This window comes from Ascaphus truei, chromosome 10, assembly GCF_040206685.1.
Source record: "Ascaphus truei isolate aAscTru1 chromosome 10, aAscTru1.hap1, whole genome shotgun sequence".
In the NCBI taxonomy this organism is placed as follows: Eukaryota; Metazoa; Chordata; class Amphibia; order Anura; family Ascaphidae; genus Ascaphus; species Ascaphus truei.
Genome location: NC_134492.1, coordinates 24,644,092 through 24,650,091, shown reverse-complemented (window position 1 = coordinate 24,650,091; position 6,000 = coordinate 24,644,092). Strand labels below are relative to the sequence as shown.

The window sequence follows — 6,000 nt, the reverse complement described above, 5'->3', positions numbered from 1 at the left end:
TTGAACACATTAGATGTAGACATATTGGGGAAATCTGTCTTTCCATTTTTCCCTACACTTCTTTAATAGCGAAAAGAAAAGACTGAACCTATAAATATATCAGAGCCACATACATGGAGCATATAGTTTGTAGTTTACATGGTAGTGAACTGAGCAAAGTGCAAAGATATTGATTAGACAAGGGCATCCAAAAACTTACATTGTGAGGAGTAATGTAAGTTAAACATAGTCATATTTTCCTCACTAATTTGTAATTGAAATTAAGGATATTTCTGCATATTTAATGATAGAATGAATAAAACTTGTATATACCTTTCCATTTTTAATGTTAACTTGAATGAGTCAGGCAATACATTGCAGGGCATTGACTGGTCAGACAGACTCCTTGTAGCTGTAATAATGTATGCCCTTCAGGTGGTCAATCCCATTATAATGTAATTTAACACCTACATTTCTCAAATAAAATATGGGCTATTACAAATGCTTAATTCTTCATCAGCACATTCCTACATGGCAACCACTGCTGAGATCCGATTGTTATCAAACAGGGGTATAATATTGAATGATGACACAAGTTCTGGCAGTGCCTTATTGCCACCAGGATCAAATGTGACATTATAAAATGAGCATTGGCATAATAAGCCCCTGGCAGCTGTGAATAACTTAGTCTAAGGCAGCAGGGATCTTTGGTGTCCCTAGTGTTCACTTACTGCACTGCAAGCCTTTAGTAGTGTTTCAGCACCACATGGACGGACAGCGCCGTGGTTCTGACACCTGCTATTGTAATGGTCCTCCTGCTGGGAGGGCAGCCCTCAGCCAGTGAAGGAGACACACAGGATGAATGGTAGAAGCAGCAACATCGTCACAGAGTTTCCAGAGCTGCAACCCTTGTACCATTCCTGTTAATCAGGAGGTGCGTTTTGGCAGCAAAAACTGGGAGCCTTTACTATGCCAAGGAAGATGTTTCTGGCAGAGGAAATACTGCGCTTCTTGTGAAGGTGGGAAGATGGCATTTCCGCCCAACATAAGGAATTGAAGTCTAACGTCTGAGTGAGAACTGATTGAAAGAGCTCGGGAATAAGAGGGTATTTCTACGGAGGAGAAAAAGGAAATGCGATGCGACCGGATTGTGTTACAAGAAGCAGAGAGATATCCTGGGAGCAAGAGAGGGCTCATTCACTAGTTCCAATCAAAGTTTTCAGGCACTGTGACATGGAGATGGGATCCAGCTCCCACTGAGAACAAGAACTGTACTGGGCTGTGAATGGGATAATTATAGCCTAGGGATTTCTGTTTTATGCTCATTCCCAAATATCATTCCTCACCAATCGGGATCTACCTTATACATGTATATCACTAATACAGTCTTTCTCTTCTCTTTCATTGGGTAAGATTTTGCCGACTACAGTTTGCGCTTCTGGTAAGTGTCTGGATAAGGTTTCATGCATTTTAACCCATAGTGTATAGTGTTAGAGGGCTAAGGTGTTTTGCATTACTACGAAGTCAAACTGCAAAAGGACTGCTTAAAGGGCATTCATTCTGAGAGCTTCTCTAATTGAACATCATTTAATATAAAGGTTGTTTATTCTAACTTTTGAATTGATTAAAGTACTCAACATTTTACCTATTGAATAATTGGTTTAGTTACCTGGGTGATAGGTGTAGGAATGATTGAATTCAATGTGCATTATGTGTGCACTGTATACTTGACTTTTTATAATGGAATGGCATTAATGCAGTTGGATATACAGTAATCAGAGTCCTCAGAATAGCCTGGATCCGTTTTTATCTGTTAACCAAACTCCCCATGTGCCTTAGAGCCATGAGTCACACATAACATCCAAACATGCTCATGACTCTTGAGTAAAGGGCTGAAAACAGTCACCAATTTTAGGTGCATTATTCAGACACTACATTGGGGTATCTGTGCCACTTTAAAAGGTTACTTTAGATAATTCACAGTATATAATAGAATATAGATCTCTTCTGTCAAGTTTCACATTTTCCAATAAAAGGCAATGTGGTCTGATGTATAATTAGTAAATGGATTACTTCTGTAAGATTGATAATGTAGTTTGATGAAGAAATCATTCATTCCTACTTCTGGAGGGGTTGTATTGTGTGTTACATTTGGTATTTTGTAGCTGATCTTGCAGACTGGTTTTAAGTCTGACAGGAAATGGCATAAACAAGTGCAAGGAATATACTCTCCACTCAACAAGGTGCTTTTATTGTACACAGCACATTGTACATTCCTCCCATGCAGCAGATGTTTGATAAGTTCTGTACATGGGTACAAGGGAAGGAAGGTACAAGTACAAATTGTATATAAGGTATTATTGCATCTGGGAATCCAGGCCATTTACAACTTTTGTGAGAGCTCAAAGTTTGCCAAAAATCTACAAAAGTAAGTGACAAATGGATCACTCACATTTGTGAAAATGAAAAACCTGTCCACACAGCACTTTTTTAAAGTAAATTTGCTGCACTTATTCAGCACACAACCTATAATCTTTCCCCGATAATAATAATAACAATAATAATAATTTAAAAAAAGCTCATACCAAACCAGAAGAAAGAATATCGATTTTATATATCTTTTTTTTAGGGTGCTACTATATTTTCATAGTAAATATTTAGCTCTGTCATATGTAAGCTGGACTCCCACATTAACACAGTCATTGGGCTTATGATGTTTACAGAGATGTCTTATTAGGTTATTTCCAGGAGGGAAGATGTTAAAGATAAAACTTAGGGGAACTCATTGTTGTTCGTTGAATGAAGTAACCAAGGTAACATCCTGTACAATATCTGTACCATGCCAGCATTCTCCTCTTAATGAGAGTAATATACTGATCTGTAAGGCGGGGAGGATTCTACTAGTGAGGTCAACATAAACCAACGAGATGGCACCCAGAGGGTCATTATTAACCCCCACACTGTCAGAAGAATTTGTTGAGGTCACCACTTGCAGGAAACGCATTTACTGTCAGATTATTTGCTGATAAAAGAGGTTAATGCATCAATGATCAAGGAGATCTGCGGCACATTATTGTGCAATAGACAAAGAGCCTTAGTACTGTTATATACATATATATGTGATAGTCATCCATGTGCTTTGTACAAACAATGCATCTTTACGAATTCCCACTGAATAATGAGTGGCAAAGCTAAAACATAAGTGTTTCACTAGAGGTCAGTGGTGACAAGTAAACATGTAATGTCATTATTCAAGCAATGATCCCCTATCTGCAATATGAGGTTTTTATCAGTTGTTTCTTAGTTGTCAGCATTAAGTGTGCAGAGCTGTAAATGTTTATCCCCACTCCTGTTTTACGCCCAGATTCACAACGCTCGTAAAGGAACGCCTCATTAAGTGCCAACAAGTCGCTTCAAAGCTTACTAACGCAGTGTTAAGTGATGTTTTTAGCTGTAACGGGCCCTTTCATTAGTATAATGGACGGTAGTGCTAATGATAATTAAATGAGGTGTTCCCTGTATCAACGCCTATCCACAGAGCTCTTTTATAGTTAATGCAGGGATTTAAATGATTCGTTATTTAGCACATGCTAAAAGGAGGCATTACGCCCATCCAGACACTGAAATATGGGGTTTCACAGGGGGAGACAGGGGACTTATTAACTACTTTATATTTCTCCTCAACCCCACCTTGAAACAAAACACGGAGAGCCACCTGTGCTCAAAAAGGAGCACACCTGTGATATTTGCTAATAGGATATGGAAAGAATATTTTAATGATGCCTATTAGCATATCTCCCAGGTTTTTCAGGTGTGTTCTTTTATCAGCATAGTTATCTTGGTAAAGCAGTGCTACCATAACACGGCGTTAACCTTATTGTAATGAGATCAGTAACGGCAATTGTTTTTGCATATAATTAGCTGTGTTGATTGACGTTCCCCTCAGGGAACAGAACGTCCTTTAATGATTTTGATAACACGGGCGTTATGAACCCCGACTTAATGGAACTTTGTGGATCTGGGCCATAGAGAGGTATTTTCTGAAAGATAATTATTTATCACTAAAAGAGGAGATCACACAAAGTAAACAGTGTTTTGATAAAGCTGCCCCCTCCTGTACCATATTGCTAAATGGCAGTGGCACCAGATTCTAAATGAAAGTCAGACGTGAGTCAGACCCTCTCCACTGAGCTCTTAGAATTCCATCAAAACATGATTTCATCTGAATTCCAGACAACTAGAGCAACTAGAGTACTGCATTTATGCTCTCAGTAGGAGAACAATCGGACCTCTGGAACAGGTTGCACCAACAGGGAATGTATTAAAGGTGCACAGTACCCATACACCACTTGACCACCTCATTGTTGGATATGAATTCAAGAAATAGGAATACTACAAGCCTATTAATGCTACTCAAAATATATTCAACGAGAGAATTCCGTGCAACAGCCAGCATAACATAGGTAGGAAAGACATTCAGTGGCACAGCACCAATATCACACAGGGTTATCATGTTCATTTAAATCTCTAAAACCTTGTTGCACAATTAATTCTCTCAGGTCTAGTTTTCATAATTCTGTAGCATCCAGTAACTGGTATTCTCTCTCTCCAGATACATTTTGAACTGTGGGTCAGTGAGGGGAAGATAAGAGAAATGGCATACATGTAAAATAGCCCAGGTTTAAAATGTCAGCAGTATATAACAGAATATGAGCATATGTGTATCTTTGTACGTGTAAGTATATATGCTAAGGAAGGGCATGTTTGTGGGTTCGAAATCTGATGTACTGTATGCAAATTCAGGTGTATTAGACGAACTCTGAGTTGATAATTTAGCATTCAAGTCAAAGGGCCTTATTCAGAAAGCCTCGATAAGGCCCTTATCGAGCACTTATCGACCAAAATGGCTACTGGTATTCAGATAGCCTCGATAAGTGCTCGATAACGGCCTGTATCGACACAAAATTTTATCCCCGTCCGAAATTCGCTGACTGAGCAGCAATCAGGCCCTTATCGACCATTTTCGGAGGGTTGATAAACTCCCGCTATTCAGAGACCCGCGAGTCGGGTGTCGCGGCCCATCGGAGCCCATCGCATGCCTAAAAAACGATTTTCTCCCCAAATCCAATTCCCCACAAAATTGTTGGACAATTGGTGGGGAGATGGCCTCGATGAGCTGCGATGGGTGGGGACTTAGAAGAAATCAGGCCCCTTTCCTGCCTCGGATTGATGCCTCGGGTCTACGGAGCTGATATCCATTAATAGCAGCTCCGGACCCCCCTGGCATGCATCCGAGGCAGGAAACATGAATGTACAGCAACTTCATTACCTTAGCGGCTAACCGCTAAGGCAATGAAGGGGTTAAACACCCGTGCCAGGCATACAGTAAGAAACATACAGTACAATGCAATACTGTGGCTAGCGGGGGTGAGTGAAGGGGGAATTTGGCCCTTAGTGGCTGTTTAGGCATTGCGGGGGGGATTGCGGGGGGAGTTAACCCCTTCATTACCTTAGCGGTTAATACCGCTAAGGTAATAAAGGTGTTAACCCAACTGCTACCCCCCCACAAGGTCTAAACACCCATCCTTAGGGCTAATACCCCCATCACTCACCCGTGAGGCCTAAGCACCCACCCCAGACTGACTATACCCACCCTATACCCATTGAGTAGTATAGTGGTACATCATACCCATATAATAATAATATGGGCATGATAAGCCTCTATAGCACTCAATGGGCAGCCTAATAAAAATACAGTAATACACTGGATGCATGCCGGGGGGGTCCGGAGCTGCTATTAATGGCTATCAGCTCCGGAGACCCCCGGCATCAATCAGAGGCAGGAAACGGGCCTGATTTCTTCTAAGTCCCGACCCATCACAGCTCATCGAGGCCATCTCCCCACCAATTGTCCAACAATTTTGTGGGGAATTGGATTTGGGGAGAAAATCGTTTTTTAGGCCTGCGATGGGCTCCGATGGGCCGTGACACCCGACTCGGAGGTCTCTGAATAGCGGGAGT

The 6,000-nt window shown here is 41.0% G+C and overlaps 1 protein-coding gene across 1 annotated transcript in view; it reads left to right on the top strand.

Moving 5' to 3' along the window:
* The first annotated feature begins 751 nt into the window (after nucleotides 1-751).
* TMEM275 (transmembrane protein 275) overlaps nucleotides 752-6,000 on the top strand; it is a 41,702-nt gene continuing 36,453 nt past the window's right edge. The window contains exon 1 of the mRNA XM_075616248.1: nucleotides 752-1,420. The gene's annotated coding sequence lies outside the window, so the exon portion shown is untranslated. The remainder of the gene's footprint in view (nucleotides 1,421-6,000) is intronic.